This window comes from Streptopelia decaocto, assembly GCF_964273445.1.
Source record: "Streptopelia decaocto genome assembly, chromosome: 10".
In the NCBI taxonomy this organism is placed as follows: Eukaryota; Metazoa; Chordata; class Aves; order Columbiformes; family Columbidae; genus Streptopelia; species Streptopelia decaocto.
Window position 1 is genome coordinate 2,147,598 of NC_138665.1, and position 19,559 is coordinate 2,167,156.

Below are 19,559 nucleotides of genomic sequence, written 5' to 3' on the forward strand. Positions count from 1 at the left end.
GCTGAGCAGCGGCTGGGGTACCTCTTGACTCCTGTTGTTGTTTGCTCTTCTGCCAGCTGGTTTCTTGTTAAGACAAAATCCTCCTTAACATGTTCCTGGGTGGACCTGAGCCTGCCGCAGGGCAGAGCAATAAGCTCTGGAGCTGAAGTCTATACCATGCTCTGGTGGGGGCAGAAACAGGGATGCAAGGGAACCCACATGGTGTATGCTCAAGCAATGCTGTATATACAGACTTCTACAACCAGAGCTGCAAATCAGCAGTGCTGCAGGACAGCGAGACGTGCCCTACGATGCGCTGGCCTGTGGAGGGGAGATGGCATGAAATAAGTCTTGCAAACTTTCTGCTGAGTTATGGAGAATCAGCTGGGAATTGCGGCAGGGAAGAATTTGTGAAAATCACCTGAGCTCCCACGGAAGCGGAGCTGTGATGTACCCCATGCTCAGCTCTCACCTTAGGGATTTCACCCTTTCCTCCAGGTTTCCCATCTTTAATTTGTTTCCCCTGTGGTTTGCCACCCTCAGGGTGCGGGCCATGCTGTGAGGGCTCCGGTGCTATTCCAGGAACACACTCCTAGGCTCTCTTTTCCCTTCCCTTGCAGAGGAGGAGTAAGCAAGGCCCAGAGCAGCAATAGGAGTCACCTGTGAACAAACCCTGCTGAAATGGGGATAAGGAGCACAAATGAACCCTCATTATAGAGCAAATCAGGAGTTAACGAGTGTGATCTGGTGATGAGCTCAAGAGCAGAACACTTATCTGCCCCATTCTCCAGCCATTAGAACTTTAAATGGTGGGTGGGGGAGGTCTCTGCTCTCCTGTTCTAGGTGGGTTGCCTTCTTGTGGGTGTGTGGCTGGAACCTGAAAGAAAGACGAACCCTCCAGCACTGGAATGACAAGTCCATGGTGAGAGCACTTGTTTCCCTGCCCTTCCAGGCCACCTCTTGCTGCTGCACCCCATGCTGGTGTGGCCAAAGCTGCACAGCTGTGCTTTATTAAAATGGGAGAATAAATGCTCCTGATGGACACCAGGCTGTATCTTCTAGCACACCGTCCTTAACTCAGCAGCATGCTGGTGGTGGCTAAGTGCAACCTGTCCCCATCTGTGTCCCCAAGCTCATCAGGGCCATCTCACCTGGCCTACAGGTCACTTAAATGAATTAACTGTAGGGGATACAACCGGGTGTTGATTAAGCCACCCAGTACCTGTCTTTGAGACTGCAAGCCAGGATCATGCGAGTTTAATCCTCCCCCTGCCTTATTACATGTGTTTGCCCAACCCCACACCAGGTCTAACCTGGAAGCACCAGAAAAATTACATGGTGGGGAAACTGCCTGTGTTTTGGAGGGTCTGTATTTGCACTTGACTCCCAAGTGCAGGGTGATGGGGTGTTTCTCCCCTAAATGAACAGGTGGGTATGTTTGGCTGCAGTGCAAGGGATTAGGGAAAACAGCGGAGGAGAAGCTGGTGCAGCTGAGGAACCCCCTGTGCCATGGGGGGGACCCGGGGGGTGTTTTGGGTAGTTGGGCAGTGCCTGGGATTCCCCATCCTGGGTCAGTACATGGCACAAGGTTCTATGCTGGCAAAACTGCCCGGGAGCAGTTTGAGTTGATGTGGAAGGAGGATGGAGCCAGGTGTCCTATCTCAGCTTGAAACTATCTCAACTAAATGTCGTAGAAAATGAAAGGAGACAAGGAACCAGACACTGCTGGATCTTTACAACTATAAAAGATAAGCACTCAACTAGGAGTATGGAAGCACTTGAACCCTTCTGGGAAGGGGGAAGGAGCCTGTAACACCTGATCAAGGTGTCTGAATTTAAAAAATGACAATATATGTTATTCTGTGATCTTGTGTTTTAATTTATTTCAGTGCACACATCATATATGAAGAGGTACAAGACCAAGAGCAGGTTGGCTATGGATAGCAGAAAGGACATTGTTATTGGATGGGTAACACCATGGTGACCGGGCATCCCTCCACTGGACATCTACTAGAAAATACTGCTAATATGACCCATTTCTTTTTGAAATGGGTGTTTTTCCAACCTCCTGACCTAATGCAGTCCACAAGACCCAGCTGTAAAACTGAACACCTGCAGACACTCAGTGGCTCCTTTACAAGGCATTGCTATAGGGCTGAGCTCCCTATAGGCATCCCAGCAGGAAGCAATTGGGCTGTCTTCATTATAGAAGCACAATTTCTGATTCCCGTGTCACTACAGAAACTGTGTTTGGTTTTCCAATAAGCTGTTAATTCCCTATATTTTTTTTTTTTTCCTGCAGAGATATCAAAATAGTCATGACTAGATGGCCCCAGGGTACTTATGTCCTTGATGGTATTTGAAGCGAAGCATCTGCCGGGGGAGAGGTGAGGGAGGGAAGGGATGGCAAATGGGGAGGCCACCACATCACCTGTGGCCCTGGCTGGGCTGCCTTAAGCTGCCAATTTTTGCTAGACCTGAATAAACAAATCAATAAGCCACCTCAGTGTTTTCTGGGCTTGCCTTTGCCTTCATTGGTCTTTGTGGTCCCTAAGTTTGTTAAGCTTTGGATAAGCCTAAAGTAACAGTCAAAAGAAATTCCATTCAGTCGTGTGGTTTATTTCTTGCCTGGGCTCCATCACCTCCTCTTTGAGACAAGAATTGCCCAGAGCCTGCCTGCAACTTTAGTCATTTAATTCTCTGCATTGGAAGTAAGTACCTGTGAATTTCCCCAGCGTAATCAGGATTTAAGGCCTTACTGCTGACTTTTAGTGTTCTCAAGTGTTTTCCACAGGTTCTAGGTTTCGATTCAAATGAGCCTGGTTATGGTTCTGCTCCTTCTGCCCCTGTTGGTCAGCTGGTGATCGGTGCTACTGGTATAGGTTTCATTCTAGCCCATAGACAAAAATCTCAGTATCTTTAGGGAAAGTAGAAGTGGCCCTGTGTCCTCTATGGGTCATTTAATAGTTCATGGTTTACTGATTTTTCTTGCAGCATGGCCATCTCTAGAGAAGCAGCCAAGGAAGTCTGGAGCACTTGCTATCCTGCACGAGGGGCTTCTGATCAGCCACAAACGCAGGGTCTGCTCCAGCGATCGATTAGTTTTGGCCACAATCAGCTTTAGCTGAAGAAAATGGAAATACTATTGTTGGGGGGGAAAGAGGGCAAGTTAATAACTTAATGCAATGCACCTCTGGCTAGCTAAAGTGGCTGCTGGCAGGTGCTGATTTAGCTGAGGGAAGAAAAATCCCTGTCTGATGGGCAAACATGTTAATATTTAAGGACTGATACCTCATAAAAGCTGGATTTGGGGGGGAAAAGGGCTGAGGGTTGCGAGGTGCTACCCTTGTCCCTGGGAGATGCACATACTGAGAGCCCCCCCATTTCTTGTCCTCTCCTGTAGCTTAATGAAAACTCACAAAATGTCACTCTTGCTATGGAAAGGCATTATTCCCCACCTCTCTGAGACTACAAGGGCAGCCACAGTTTTGGCCGCTGATGTTTTATCCTAGCAGATCCATCCTGGTATATGGATAAATCTCTGCAGTGAAAGATACAATACCAGACTGCATGAGCTCTGTGCCATGGAGGCATCCCCAGGAAGGGATGCATATGAATGTATGGGGAAGCACTGGAGCTACTGGGGTGGATTTTTTTGCCCTCGGGTTAACCCTTTGTGAATGGGTTGATGGTGTAAAAAGTTAAGGGGCTTTTTGCTGCCTGTGCCCAAAGCCAAAGAAAGCATCTGCAATTTGACGCATTACTGAAACAATCAGAAAACCAGGTGGAAAACTCTGAGCTTCTGCTGTTCCATGGAGTGATTGATGTTATGATCCCAATTTTGCTTAATTGTGGTTATCCTATTAATAACACCCTCTTTCTGCAGCACACACCTGCCTCTCCATGGGAAACACTACTAATATAACTTAAAACACCAATTACACGTCATGGAAAAGCAGCAATTAAATCCACTAACCCTTGCCTAAATAACGATCTCATTTCCCTCCAATATTTTTAACATTATAAAGCTTGTTTCTTAAAAGCAATTATTTCACTTGTATGATCTATTTATCTGTGCATGAATGCTTCCAGACTGGATGCTGATGGAAACTGTTGTTGGGTTTGCTGAGCTTGTGTTGTATTGGGGTTGGGGGACGGGCTGGTAAAGCTCAGTGCTGTCTCGCCAGGTGTCTGTGGGTTGTCAAATGAGTAATTTGAAGCACCTGGCCAAACCCAAATAATCTGGTTTTGCCCAGGTGGGCTTGTGGCTGTGTAAAAGGTCTTTGTGCGGGAGGAGGAAGGTGGAGAAACAAGTGGTCTTCCTTCCAGAGAGGGAGACCAAAGAGGCTGAAGTTGAAGGTGCATCCAGCCTGTGATTGTGGTCTCACGCAGGAATAAGGACCCTGGATAAAGCTGAGGGAGTCTTCTCAATCTCACCACACAGGTGGTTAAATAGCGGTGCAGAAACTGTGGTGGAACCTGATGTTCGGCTGGCTGGCTTGTCTGGAGCAAAGTGCCTTTTTTGCCATTGGCACCTGCAAAGCCGGGGTGTTGGCCCATGCGGGGCCCTTGGGCCCCTGCAGATGAGGACAGATGTGACCTGGCACCTTTTATATGGTGGTGCCATGGCCAGGCTTGTGCTGCACCTGGCAGGCCCTCAATGTCAGGTTCCCGTGCCTCAGTTTCCCCACGCACGAGGGCTCGTGGGTGCCGGGGCTGCTGCGGAGCTGCCGGTGGCGGGAGCGGCCGTGGCCGCGCTTCCTCTGATTGTTCTTACTGCGGAGGCGGGGGGGAAACAGCTCCCGTGAGCTGCGGTGAGCCGAGGCAGCATCTCCCCGAAAAACTACTTTGCCCGCCGAGTTTCCTCTGTGGGCACGGCCGCCCGGGCGCAGCCCCATCCCCGCGGGCGCTGCAGGCGGGCGCGGAGCCTCCCCCGCGTTTCCCCCGCGCCCGCGGAGCTCAGCGCGGCCGGGGCGGCGGGCGGCGCCGCGCAGGCTGCCGGCGGCGGGAGGGGACGGACGGACGGACTGACGGCTCCTCGCCGCACCGGCTACAGAAAGTTTCCCTGCGGGCTCCCGCTCGCATCCAGTCCCGGGACCTTCTTAGAAAAATCAGAGTTTTTATTTTGTTTATTTATTTTTTTTTTATTATTACCACTCTTTTCGGGCAGCGCCCGGGCGCGGCGAGCACCGGCCGGCGCCGGGCGGGCCCCGACGGGACGGGGCTGCGGGGGATGCGCGGCGGCGGCGGAGCAGCGCGGCCCGAGCCGGGCCCCGGCGGGCGCCCCCCGCGCCCCGCTGCCCGCGGGCGGCCCCCGGCCCCCGGGGCTGCCCTCGCCCGGCCCGGCCCGGCTCTCGCCGCCGCGCTCTGAGCGCTCGGCCGGGGGGTCCCGGGCCGGTCCCGGGGCCGGCGGGGAGCGCTCCCCGGGCAGAGCCGGGCACGGCGGCGGGAGGCAGGTCCCGGGGGCGGCCCGCCGGACGGGGCCGTGCATGGCACGGGCACCCCCTTTTTCAACTTTGATTTTTTTTTTTAACTTTTTCGGAGGAGCTCGCACCATTAGTCGCTTTTATTTTATTTTCTAATTATTATTTTTATTTTTTAACATTTCAACTTGAAGACCCTAGCGGAGAGTTGCAGTGACTTGCCGGGACCGCGTTAGCGCCGGGGCCATGCGGTGAGGTAAGAGCGGGACCGGCGCTGGGACCCTCGGAACCGCGACTCCCAGGGGAGAGGGGTCGCACCAGTTTGCTTTGTGTTCTGACCTGATAAATAACTTGTCACCCCCCTGTCTGCAGGACAGACCCCCGGCTGCCCCCCAATACGAACGCAAAGCTGCAAAGTTCCGATTAGCTTTGAAAAAAGCATAATGCAAAATGGAAATTTTGTTGATTGTGTTTTGTTTGAGCTACTGAGGAAGTACCAGCGTGAAGTTGAGCTGGGCAGTTACTACTGTGGGCCCGATTCTGATTGCAGCCTGGTTTTATTTTCCACTTTGTGTGGCAGATTCCAGTAGCTTATGCCTGGTTTATTGCTCGCATGTGCTGCCTAAGAACTGGGTCATTACTCACGCAGGCTGATTCAAAGTGTGTTTGAGTCCAGGAGAGTATTTCTGTTGGCTTTAATGAGTGTTTTTTGGCTGGGAGGGTTCAGTCCTTGCTGGTTTTAGGATTCCCAGGGAAGCTGATGGGGCAACCTCAGTGAGAAAGTCTTAGTCATGTGTTTACAGAGCCTGGCTGGAGGGTTCCTGTTAGGTGCTGTGTTCACATTTCCACCTCTGTGGTTTTGTTTCACACCTTAACATTTATTAGACAAGCTATTTAAAAATACAGGGATTAATAGCTGATATAACCTCTGTGCCCCTCCCTTCTGTGTTATTATAAGACGAGGCACAGCAGTTTCCCCCCAAGTGACAGCAGCTCACCGCAAAGCCACCACCAGCTCCATTTTTAAAGCGGGCTGGGCTGCGGTGCAGAAGTCATTGCACCGGGCTCAGCAGCTGTGTTGGTTACAGGTCATTAAAACCTCAGTCTGTGATGCAGTGAGCTGGATCTACACGTACTGTAACTGTTTAAATAAAATATTTATGGAATGCTGCTCACTCCCTCCCTGGTATCTTCACTGATTGGCTTTGGGGAAAAGAAAAGTGCCGAACTTATGTCTTTTAAAGTACTGAGGGTGCCTGGGGACGGCTGGTGTGAGTGGCACATGGACCCTGATCCAACAAATGACCAGACAGGGAATTTCTGCTGTGCCATCTCATTTCCCTGCTGCGGGATGAATGCTTTTGGCACCCTTGTGTGTTGCTGCCGTTAATTAATTTGATTTCTACATGTTCCTGTAAGGAGAACCAACCGAGTGGTCGTGTTGGAGCAGGAGAGGTGTATGTTGTGTCTGCGTTACCCAGAGATGTTACGTGGTGAGAGCTGCTAAGTGCAAAACCCCGTGTTGTCCGTGTCAGCGGTGGCCTGGGTGCCGCTGCGGTGAGGACGCGGGGAGGCGGGAGCTGTGCGGCCTCAGGACGGGCTCTGTCGTTCCGAGGGGTCACAGTGAGCTCCCTGCTCTCCTCCCAGGAGCTCGGTTGGCTTGCAAACTGGAGCTGCAGGTGGTGACCATTGATTGTGCACGTAGGACGTGAGCACTTTTGCATAAGAAGCTGATGGTCCAGGAGGAAAAACTGTGCATTGTGTGTATGTGTGCAAGCAAGGGGAGAAAACGCCTTGTCTCCTTTGGGGGAGCCTCCCGATGAGTTAAACTGGAAGCACTGGGGAAAGTCTACCTTGAGTCTGGAAACTACAGGTCCTGATCCTCAGTACTAAAAATCATGGTTGCAATAGGCTGATTTTGCTCCATTTTTGGATTGTCCCGTACCTGTTGCAAATGGTAACTTCTTTCCATCTTGGTTCCTCAAGCACCAGAGTCTCCTGTGCTCTCCCACCACTGTTAGCGCTCGTTTTCCTGAGCACTAGTTGCTCTCAGCTGTCCTATTTGGTGTGTGGTATTGGTTTTTCTTTTATTCTTTTCAGTTTGCGGGCTCCTATGAAACTTCCAGGTGAAGCACGAGAATGGGTTTGCCTTTGGACCTATCTAAGACCTCTCAGAAATAGTCTTGGGAATCCTGAGGATCTGAGGCCGGGAGCTGAAAACCACTGAGCTAATTACTGCAACCCAGTATATGCTCGGAGCAATTGTTTCTGCCCGTATTTACCTGGCTGCTTGTTTGTGTCTTGCGATCTCAAAGACTTCCCCGATTTTTGCAATAACATTAGCTGATTCAATAAAATTACTCTGCCTCGCTTGACAAACAACAGTGAAAAAAAACCCTGCCACAAATAACGTGGGGTGAAAAGAGGAAAAATAGGAGCAAGCAGAACGCAGGAGGAGCCAGGGACCGAACACATGTCTTGCCAACTGTGTTTCAGGGCATAAGTGTCACCAACTTTGATTATTGTAGGGCTTTTATTTTATTGCAGGTTTGTTGTATTTGGCCTTCTTATGTCAAGCACGCAATAGCTGTCCGTGGAAAAAGAGGTTATTCCTGTGCTTGGTGCTGACATTAGCATGCAGCGTTAATTTTCTGTTAAATGACAGATTTATTGGAGTTCTCTTCATCTGCATGATATGACCTGAAAACTTGAGTTATAATTTGCCAGAAGGGGGCATTTTGCAAACATTGCAAAGGATTTCAGTAGCTCGGGAGGTGGGCAGAGTGAGCTTGGCTTGATCTGAAGCAGGCAGCAATGCGTGTCTGGAAGCCACAGCTTCTTGGGGAAGAGTTCCCTGGTGCCTCAATGGAATAACAAAATTATTGGGTACCTACGTGCTGCAGAATTAATTCTGGCATGTGGCATACGGAGGGCCGAGTGCAGGGAGACCAGCTACCTGTCTCGCTGCAGCTGACAGGGTTGTTAAAATAATGAACCAGGGAGCTCTTGCTTGTGGTTTCTCCACTTTCCCTCTCTGCAAAGAGGGCATCACTCCATCTGGAGCCCACAGCTCCACGTCTCCCTTCATTGGAACACGTTGCCGAGCTGCCCATTGCTCATCCTGGCCCAAGCCAGGCAAACAGGGTCAGTAAAGCCAGTCCTTCGCTGTGCGAATGCCAAGGAGCTTTGCTGGTGCTCTAAGGCTTGTTTTGTTTTTGCATGGGGTGTGGGTTGGATTTGGGGTCCCAGCCAGCACATGCTCTCTGGTTGCACCGTCTCCATCCTCACCTCTTCTGTCCCTATCCCAAACCCAGAGGGTCCTCCTTAATCTTGGGATCAAGGCTTTGCTTTCTTTGCCTTTAAATATTGATCTGCTATTCGTAGGAGGTTGGTAGGGGGGCAGCCCTCCCCTCTGGGGAGTTCAGGGGTGTGACACCTCTCGCCCCTCTTCATAGCTGGAGACAACAAGACAGAGACAAGTTAGGTGAGCTGATGGAAGAAATGGGGTGAAAACCTCTTGCTTCTGCTTTACTGGTCTCCCGTTCAACAAACCAAGTGCTGGGTGTAGAGTTTTTCACTTGAAAACTGCTCTTTTTGTTGTGTACCAGCATAGCTCTGTAGCAAAGGCCCCAAGCACTGGGGCTCTCAACAACCTGTAAAGATGTGCTTTGCAACAATTTGTGCTGGATATGTGCTAAATACGGCAGTACGGGACCAAATTTGGCCAGTTGTGAGATCTCCTGAAGCATCTCGAATTGTTTGAGATCGCTGCTAAGCCAGGCTCAGGTGCCATCACCTGTTTTCTGACCTTTTTCCTCTTGAAATAGATGTGGAGCTTTCTCCATGTCCACAGTGAGGGGCTTCCTGGGCTGGTGGGGCAGGGACTGCCGTGCAGTGTAAGGGCAGCTGCTGCTGGATGTAAAAGATGTTGGTATTTTCCATATTTTACTGTGGATGCTTTTAGGCAAGTAAGCAACTTTAGGGCCCAAAAAAGTAATAGAAATGGTTTCTGCACCTCTTTGAAAAATATTGTAGAAAAAACAGTGTCACCAGCGTTTGATGATGAGTGTCACAAGTAGAGCCAGAGAGATGGCAGTGATGAGACGCTGGAAAGATGTTGGGTGTGTGAGGCTGGTCCTTCACCCCATGTTGCATCCTGAACCTTACATCTCCTGCTGCTGAGAAGGGTTGGAGGTCCCTGGAGCAGGGAGGAGGTGGGAGCAGAGCCCAGGTGCATGATGTTTGCAGCTTGAGGCTGGTGGCTCTTGTCTTGTGCCATCAGATGGAAAGGCAAAAAGCTCTTGAGCTTGGAGCAGAGTGCTGGTTGTATCTGTGTTGAGCACGCTGGTTCAGTCCTTTCCGGTTTCACTAATAATTCTCCCCATCTCTCCTCAAATCCTTGAGCCCAGCAGTGCTGTGGAATACCCAGTTCCTGCTTTGCTGTAATAGTTCTTCATTTGCTGTCCTTTGTGTTTGGGATTGCAATCCATTTTGACCCCTCATTCTTGGTAGTATCTGCAGCAGGTCAGGACTGGAGCATTGTGAATACGATTGCTGTCTCACTGTCTGATGCAGTGCTAGTGGTTGCTCTTTTCTTGCTGGGACCTGTGCCGTTTGTGGACCGGTGTCCTTGCTGTGACAGATGCAGCAGACCAGCCCCGCTCCTGAGCTTCCCGCACCGCAGTGTTGTTCATGTTCAGCCCAGCTGAGCTGAGACTAAAGCCTTGCAAACTGTAGCCCACTCCAACGTGATGTTTTCACAAGGGCTGTGCAGGGTAGCGAAATATCCGTGAGAGAGAGCTGCATCCAGATGTTGCAGAAGGCTCGGTGTGATAATTAATTATCCACAGCCATTCCCAGGCTGGGCAGCTTCTGCTTCGAGCCGCTGGTGCGGTTTTGCCTGCTTCCCGGCCTGGACTTGGTTGCGGTGCTTTGCTTGTTGGAAAAACAGTGTCCCCCAGAGCCTTGAGGAGCTGCCCCGGTGCAAAGCGGCTTTTCTCCTGGTGCTGCTTTCCCATGGTATTTTCTCCCGGGAGCTGGCGTGTGCTGCCGCACAGGAAATTCTGGTTGCACCATTATTGCAGAGCCTATTGTTTGGGGCAAGAGCAGGATTCGGTCTTGCTCACATCCTAAAACGTCTCGCTGTGTTAAAAGGATGTTGCAGGGTAGCCAGGGCTGCCGGCGGAGCAGCAAAGCTCAAAGCTGGTTTTGCACAGGGTTCACACTTAGCCCAGATCCCTGCGTTTGTGCTCAGACTTGCTGCTCGGGTTTTTCACAGGAATCCTTAGAGTTAAGGGAAACATGGAGTGGAATTGGAGTCAGTACATGGTCACTTGTTAGAGTTTGCAGCTTCTTGCTGCCTAGCCTGCTCTTGCTTGTGGGTGATGTGTGGCAGATGCAACAAGTGATGCAAAATCAGCTGGTGTGGGGGATATAGAGTTCCGTCAAAACCCTGCCTTTGAGATGCCAAAAAATGTGGCCTGGATCGCACAGGCGTAAATAGGCATGTACAGCACAGGACAGGTTCTGGTTTCATCTGCTGCAGTCTTGTGGTGTGACCGAGGATGCCTGTTAACCTGTCTGTGCCTCAGTTTCTTATCTGAGCACTGGAGCGAACGCTGCGCTGCCTGTGTTTGCTTTCACTTCATTTTTTTTCCCCTTAACTAATCTTTGTGGCTTAGATGGTTGGCAGCGATAGCCCGTATTTCCCAGGCTGCGCTATCCAAGTTGCAAAACGCCGTTCCTCACCCGTGCGAACCGCAGCTCCTCTCGCATGGGGCTGTGTGTAATGTTTTGGCTACAACTTGGCCAAAGCTTTGCGGGCCGAATTGTGCTCCCCTTGCTGCAGGGATGGTCGCCCACCTGTTGAGTTGCCTGCCCAAGCGTTCGACTCCCCCTCGCTGGGGTTTTCGTTTGCTTTTGGCAACCATCCCAAAAGAGGGGAAAACACCGAACTGAGGCAGGTGTAAAGAGCAAAGCCACATGCGTGACATTCCTCCGCTGCCACACGCCGGGGCTGAATTAAGCATGCAAGTTCCCAGGGGTTTTGCCAACTCTGCATCCCAAGAGCTGAGCTTTTGCTGCCTCAAAAAAGCCCCCCAGAGCCTGCACAGCAACCTGTCCTGTGCTGGGTGGGAATTTGCTGCTGGAGGGTTTGTCTTGGTCTGGATGCTGCACTTGAGGGTGAGGAGGGGAGGAGCAGAGCCCCTTGGATCCAGCACCGGCTGGTGAGGGTGTTGTCGTGTTATCCCTGGCTGATGAGGCAGCAGGAGACTTCACGCCGGCTCCTCTGCTGCTGCAGCAAACTGCTGGTGTCTTCACTTTGGTATATACTGGCTTCGGTTTGGGGGTGCTGCTGGATTTGTGGCAACAGGGTGGCTGGTGCTGCTGTGTGCTGGCACGAGAAAGCGAACCAAAAGGCTTCTCTGACACTGCAGCGATGAGCGGAGCAAAGCATGTGCCTGGCAGAGGGACAGGGAGCCTGGCAGCAGCATTCCCGTGTCCCTTATCTTAACAAGCCACACGGGGAGCGGTTGTAGCTCATTTGCTCTTGCTGCTCGTCACACGCTGGGCTGGTGCAGGGCAGCAGCTGATGCTGTACCACTGAAACTGGGTTCACATTGTCTGCCAGGGGCCTCCCGTACACTCAGAGACTTGTTTGAGAGAACCATTAATCAGTTTAAAACTGCCCCGTTTCATTCGCGGGTATAAAAAGTGCCTATTGTGTGCAGAAACAATGCCACTGATGCGAGCGTCTGCCCTCAGCGCTGGAATTGTTTAGCTGGAGTGGTATGAAGTCATCCGTCTAGCCCGTGCGGTCGCGGAGGCTCCGCGCTCTCGGCTTTGGCCGAGTCGTTGGTGTTGGGCTTCATCACAGCTCCTTTCCCCGCGCTGGTGTGGAGGATGCTGTTGGCTGGAGGGTGGCACCGGGTCCTGCCCGAGTGAGGATGAGGAAGAAGAGAGCATCCGCTGGGTTTCTGAGCAGCTTCCTGGCAAGCAAAGGCACCAGCCCCAGAGCCCGCTACCATCTTCCCACCCCTCCTTCTTGCTGTTTGACAGCGTTCCTGGGTGCAGAGCGCATCCTAAATGTCTGCTCTGCTCTCCGATTTCCACGCTGTGGACCAGAGCTGACAAAGACTCCGGCAGCAGCGAGAGCAGGCGAGCAATGCACGCTGTGTCCCTCGGTGACCCTCTCCCGTCACGCTTGGAGTGTCCACTTATAGATAGTGGGGACAGCCAGGAGAAGCAGCACGGCTCAAGGTGGTGGCCTCTGAGCGTTGTCACTGCGCTCCATGGTGTGGGCAATGCTGCCTGCAGCCACCGGGGATGGGGGCTGCGTGTGTTTTCCAGTGTGGTTTTATACAACGGCCGCCAGTGAGTTTACTTTGTATGGTGTAAGTCCTGCCAAAACAATTTCTTCCTGTTATTGCTCCTCCAGTCTTAGTGGAGCGATAAGAGCCTTTTGCAGAGAGCTGGGTTCTCCTGGGGGTTCTCCTGCTCCAAGCCAGGAGCTTTAAGATCCAGTTCCCAGGGAGACTTTTCCACAGTCCTTTAGATAAATTTAAAAGTTACATTTAGTTAAATGATAAAAGGAACATCTGAGTATAATCTGTGTAGGGCCTCTCCACAACCAAATGGATTGGGTTCATTTTAGGCTGTATTTCCCACGAATTATCTCTTCGGTTACAAAGGAGATGGTTACAGGATGGCAAAGACCTTAGCCTTGAAGTCAGGTCCTGTGTTAGGATATATTAAAGTGAAAGCTGAGACAATGTGAGGCTTTGGAGCTCAGAGAGCACCATGAGTCTCGTTGCTTCCCCAGCTCCGACCTGGTGGCTTCAGCTGACATTTCCTGTGGCCACATCGTTTTGTTTCCTGATGCTGAATGGGGTCCAGCGGCGCCCTGTGCTGCAAGGACAGTGGGAGGTTTTACTTCTGGATACTTTATACTCCCCAGAAAGTAAAGTATCTTCCCTTTCTCACCCAGTTCTGGCAGAAATGGGAAAACGACATGGAGTTTCGATAGCTGGAAAGCTCTACGGGCCGAGGGAGCAATATGCATGGAAAGCTTTCTGAGTTTCATAGCAAAGAAACACCCTTGCTACAGAAATGCTGCTGTATATGGGTTTCCACTCCTGCAAAGGAAGATTTTTAAGGCCAAACCTTAAATATTCTAATGGGAATGAAGAGGGATCATAAACTTACTTCTTCTTGGTTTTTAATTGCTTTTGAATGGATGAACCTAAAGCAGAGCCACAAAGTTTGCTGGGTCCCACCACGGCCCGTAGCAGGCCGTACAGGATCAGCCCCAGTTGCTTACGATAAAGAAATACTTTCAGATTTTCCGATTGCAAACGCAGCGCCGGAGCTGGGAGGGCTCTCGCCACCACTTGAGCAATTAGGCTGAATCAAATAGGCTCTGCTCCCGTTCCTAAGAGCGGGCTGCTGGGAGGAAGGAAAAAACAGGAACAAATGCGGTTAGTCGCTAGGGTGAGGTGCTGCCCTCCCGAGAGCGGGCGGCGGGGCAGTCCCGTGGCGCTGCGGGTTGGCGCTTCTGCGGAGGGCACGGTTTCGGTGGGTGTGAGCAAAGAGACGGCGCTGCAAACCGCCCCGCGCTTGGGGCTTGTGTAAGGAGCGCTCGGCAGCAGAACAGTTTTGTTGTGTAATTACAGCGTGCGACGATGTTAGCGGTGTCCCGCTCTGCGCCGCTCGCTGGCCCAGCCGCACCTTCTGCCGTGAGCGATGCTGGGATCCCGCTGAGCGCCTCGCGCTGCCGGCAGCACGTCGGGGAGGCGAGAGGAAAGGGACCACAAAAGCCTGATGTAAATGAGCAAACATCTGAGCTTGCAGCTTGATTTGCAAGTAGGAAAAGAGCTGAATTCTTCAGGTGACTCAGCAGGACCTTCTGCCCCGGTCCAATGCTGTGAACCGCGTAAAGTAAGTTGGCGCTTGCAGACGGGGATCCCGCAGAAGGGATCTGCTGGAGCAGTGGCCAGTTCTTTGCTTCCCACTCTTCAGTGGTTGATGTTTTCTCCCTCTGGGATACTACAGCAGTGCCTGTGATAACCCCCAAGGGCAGGCATCGCCTTTCTGGCCTCTCTGGTCTACAATTAGTCCCCACAATATCTTGCCATAATAAGTTAAAGCCAAGCATTTAAATAAACTTTTATGAAGGTAATGAGTTGCATTAGGTAAAAATATTTGTATAAAAGGGAAGTAAATAAATACATTTCAAGCCATAAACCAACCCATGTTTGACACAGCTGGAAGCAATTTTCTCCAAGGCACAGGTTATTCCATAATTGCTCATTAATTGAGTTCTTGCCTCCTTTCTCTGAAGCATTTGCCCTTGTCCAGAGCATAGGAGGAAGCAGTGGGGTATATGGAGGCCTCGCATGATCCAGGCTGGCATGTTTGTACTCAGCGCTCCTCTGATTGTAATCAGTGGGTTTTGTACCCACAAAGGGCAATGCCATGTAAACTGTCTATAATAAATACAGGGAGTCTACTACTATGGTTTCAGGCTAGAACTTTGAGTGATAATTACTCTATAATCCTTCCAGGCACCTTGTTTTGATTCCTGGAAAGTTTCACCTTTATTTACAGCAAGAGCATGGACATGTTTAATAAGACAGAGTTGAGAAAACAAGTTGGTTTTGGTGAAGTGCTTTGCTGCGGGGTGCTACAGGACAATTCCATGGATCTGTGCAGTGCCAAGGGACACGGACCCTATTGCAGTGTCGAGAAAAGCAAAAGCATTGCCCATATTCCTTCAAACACACTCATGAAAGGGGATGCAACTTTTCTTGGGAGCAGAAAGGAACCACAGATTTAGGTATAAAGTCGTCTTTGGAGACCAGGTCTGTCTGAACGGTGGTGTTGGAAAACCCCCTTTGTGCTGCATTCCCCTGGTTCTTTATACACCCTCTGCTGCATGAGGGTAAATACGTCACAAGAATGAATATTGAGATGCTTAATTTGAGTTTAGTTTAGGCAGCTAAATGCGTGGTTGAGCACGTAAGTGGAAGATGTGATTTTTGTGCTGAAGGTGCAGCTGGGCCGTGGCTGTGCAGGAGCTGGGCTTGGGGTGTCTGTGGGCATCTCCTGAGCGTGCAGGAGGGTTTCCAGAGAAGTAGCAAGCTGGGTAGGACAAGGTCTTCTGCAAAGAGTGTGGTGAAGTACCCTTCAGAGTCCTGTGTTACTCTGCTGTTTCTGCTGGTGGTAACAAGCTGGGGTTTAGCCTCATGCAACTTAAATTGAGATTTCCAGCTGTGAGGGTATGGGGACATCATGTTTTGAGCCGGGTAAGTGACAGCCAGATTTGGCTGGGAGGCAATTGAGCTGCATTGCTGTGGCGATGGGTCAAAAATTCACATTCAGCATATAACCCAGCTCCCAAATTAGATGCTTAATTGATTTATCTTTTCCTTTGTGCCTTCTCACTGCTGCACCCACGCAGCTGGGGAAGTCAGAGTCCGCCTTCCCAGAGGTGGGACGAGGAGGTGCTGCTGGGGAGGAAGGCTCAGTGCACTCTTCTTCTGGGGTTGAAAACAAACCGACCGTGGGTGTCTGCCTTTGACGTGAGGATCAAAAAGATTGGGTTTAATTGGATACATGGGCACTTCCCTCGCTGCCTCATTCCTGACTTCCCTGGATGTATTTTCATCACCCACACGGGGCCATGGGGCAGAGCAGTTGCTGCCTGACGTGTGTTTCTGCATCCACACCCTCAGCCGACGCTGTCAGGACTGAAGCATCCTCCTGCCCAGGTGTTGGGAGTAGCTCTTCACAAGCCTGCCCAATTGCTGCATCTTTTGGGGAGATTATATTTGGCACGTTGGCTGTGTCGGGTTTCTTGATTTTCTTGCTGTGAGTAGTTGTGAAATAGCGGCTGTTCCGCCAGTGCCAGCGATGGCTTCCCTGCCATCCGCGGGGCTGTCGCGCTCATTTGCACGCTGCTGTGAGGAAGGGGGAGCACGTGTTTGAGGACACACAAGAAAAAGTTCAGGAGTGATCGAAGTCAGCGAACGATCCCTCTGGCTTCTGTGGGAATTGAGTTCTACTCGGGTTTTCTGCTGGACAACTCCATATTCTTAAACACTTTTTCTTAAGCAGTTCTTTTGTCTCTGCTGAAGGAGGAAGGGGTCACTTTTTCCATGCTGCTGATGTGAATGGTGAATCATAAGTTTTGTGGGAAGGTGCTGTTACTGGGACCAGTAACCTGTCAAAATATTTACCATCTTCATCCTGACATCCTCAGGCGTTTTGCAGCCTGTGTGCCAAACCCTTGGGTATGACCACAATTCAGAGTGATCTTTTAATGCTTCTTAAGTTGAATGGACAGGAAGGATTGGCTCCTTAAAGAATTTTTACTTCAAGGGAGTGATATAACCTATATATGGGAGAGCCTGTTCATTTTACTACAGGAAGGAAACGTCTGCACGTAGCAAAGATCCAGCATGCGGCCTGTAAGCCAAGGTGATTTTGCCTCGGCGCTGAGCGCTAGTGCCAGCCAAATAAAAGACAGAACGCTGGAATAACATCCAGAAAAGTCAGCAGATGTTGCAAAGGCTGGCGGTGCCGGTGAGCGGGGGCCAGGCCGCCCTGCCTGTGCGGGCAGGTCGAGTGCCAGCGTGGGAGGCTCTGCGGCTCTTGCACCGGCTCAGCAGGGTTCGGACTGAATCATGGAGAAAACACGAGCTAGTTAGCGCACCTTGACTCGCTGTGGGCTGCTCCTGCGCCTCCAACGGGCTGCAAATCCTTGCAGAAGTGTTTTATGGTGTGAATTTGGTGTTGTCGTATGCACGGACAGGAGTTGGACTGGGTGATCCTCGTGGGTCGCTTCCAACTCAGGACATTCTATGAAATGTGTATGCTTTGCTTTTCCTAGGTGTGCTGCTGTATTTGCTGTCTGATGCCAGGCTTGCTTTTTTTGCATGATGGTGTTTGTATATCCATGCCATGCAATTTCCTGCAGACACTAGGTGTTGCCTGCATGTGTCCTCAAACTGCTTGTGCTTTTAAAGACGTAACTGCGCTGGGCTCATCCTTGGGGATGGGGAGCTGCACCTGCAGAGGAGGCGCGATGGGCACTGTCAGGGTGAATGGCCCTGTCCTTTCCTGCTTATGGTTTTTGTTTAGTCCATTGCTGCCTGTAGTAATAAATCCACTTATTGTTGTAAAGGAGATATTAGAGACACTTAACAGAATGTAGAAAATGGTGAAATAAAAAGGTGCCTAATACTTGGGACGAAGTCTCCAGCTCCTTGTAGAAATTATTCTGGCTTTGTTCCATAAATGGTGATAAAGGGGTCCTGTAGCTGCTCTCGCTTAGCTGAGTTTTTAACCCTAAAAAAGGGATAAGTGTATCCCTGGGGACAACACAGGGAACACAACAGTGTGGCCACCTGTGTGTGCACAGCCCCATCCCGGTGGCCGCGGTGTGTGGTGGGGGCACAGCCGAAAGATGAAAAAGCTCATCAGTAATGATGCTAATTGAATGCGATGTTCCTTCCCTGTGGTCAGAGCTGACTGCTGTCGCCCAGCGGAGCGTGGCTGAGCCGAGCGGGGCCCTGGTGCGTGAGGAATGCGAGCCGACAGCCCCTTTTTGCAGGGCAAAGCCACGCTGGTGGGACTGTGCAGCGGGCCAGACAGGGGATGTACTGCTGGTGCCTGCTTAAAAGCTGCTTGTTTGCTTTGCTATCTGTATCGGGTCAGCAGGGCAGGCCTGCATCGACAAACTGAGCTTTTGAAGTCTTGGGTTGTAAGAGGAGCATGTGAGGACCAGCTCTGGCTGGGTAACAGCTACAGCAGTGGCAGCATTGCCACCAAAACTAGGCTCCAAGCATCACCCACCCACCCGTAGTTCTTGTAAAGCATCCCCTGTGTGCGCAGTTCTGGACCAGTGTTTGGTAGTGGCTCTGGGTGCAAATAAGGTTTATTTTGGGTTGTTGCTGTTGAGGAGGGAAGGCAAGAGAAGGGTGTCTGTGTGTCTGGGAGGCACCTTGTGGCTTCTGAGGGTTCTGGGCATGCCTGGGTTTGATGATACGTGTGCCCTGTGGGGGAAATGTAAGATGCAGGCGGGTGTCAGACCCCTCAAAGCTTTGTGCCTCTCTGGGGAGAAAAGCCCCAAACAGAGAGCAGGTCGGGTACTGAGCAGTCATGCTGCTCCTCTAGAAACAGAACATGATGTTTTTCACACGTCAAAACGCGATTTTGTGCAAGGCCACCTGGTTCCTGCAATTGGATGTCCCCAAATGCAGCAGTGGCTGAATGCACAGCTGGTGTCATCGGCCTCCTTGAACATCAAACCTCCAGCTACCCAGACATTGGGTTGATTTTAGTCAAAAGTGGTGCAGAAGACTCCTAAAGCAATCGCTCACTTTGACATGGTGATTGGTTTGGCTCGTTTGGTGGAGAAACCTGAAAGAAGTGATGGTGCCTGTCCAAACTGCTATAAGGAAAAAGGGCATGGGGGGAAATGAAGTGCAGGGGGCATCCCACCCATATAGATGCCTAAAAAGAACAGGTCACTTGGTATCTCTGTAGAGGTGGACATAGGGCTTAGAGGGAGGCAGTTAAGTTCGTTTGAGATGCCTTTTGACATCGCCGGGGCCATATAAGTGAGTTGCTGAGTAATATGCTAAAATAATTCTTGGAAATGTTTGAGCAGAACTGGTTGCCGCATGTGCTCCCAGCGCTTGCATGTGAGTTTGGGGCTGTGGTTGGCACTCGGCTCTTTGTTCCTGACCCCGAGCTGAATGCGCTGAACATACATTAACGCAGATTGCAAGGTCTGCAACTACGGCACCGAACGTGACCCTCCACACTTCATTTCAATATTGGCTGCCTTGTAAGATGGCACTTATTTTTTCTAGTAGTAATTGCATGTCAAAGAGGAAATATAAATAAACTCCCCAAACAAAAGAAGCAAGGAAAAAATAATTCTTTCAAACATTTGAGCAGGAACAATAGGGTAGGATATGCGCTCTCTGGGGAGAGCTAATGGCTGAAACCGATAGGAGCACAGTGCCTGCCTTGCTCTGCTTTGTAACGAGCGCAAACCTTTGCTCAACTGAAGACTATTTATAGCAAATGTTATGGCAGAAGCATGTGTGACCTGTAGGCTCCCAGCTAGGGGAAGAGCTTTCCTGTGCT

The 19,559-nt window shown here is 50.9% G+C and overlaps 1 protein-coding gene across 1 annotated transcript in view; it reads left to right on the top strand.

The window, feature by feature from the left end:
• The first annotated feature begins 5,486 nt into the window (after nucleotides 1–5,486).
• ARHGEF9 (Cdc42 guanine nucleotide exchange factor 9) overlaps nucleotides 5,487–19,559 on the top strand; it is a 215,886-nt gene continuing 201,813 nt past the window's right edge. The window contains exon 1 of the mRNA XM_082062149.1: nucleotides 5,487–5,658. The gene's annotated coding sequence lies outside the window, so the exon portion shown is untranslated. The remainder of the gene's footprint in view (nucleotides 5,659–19,559) is intronic.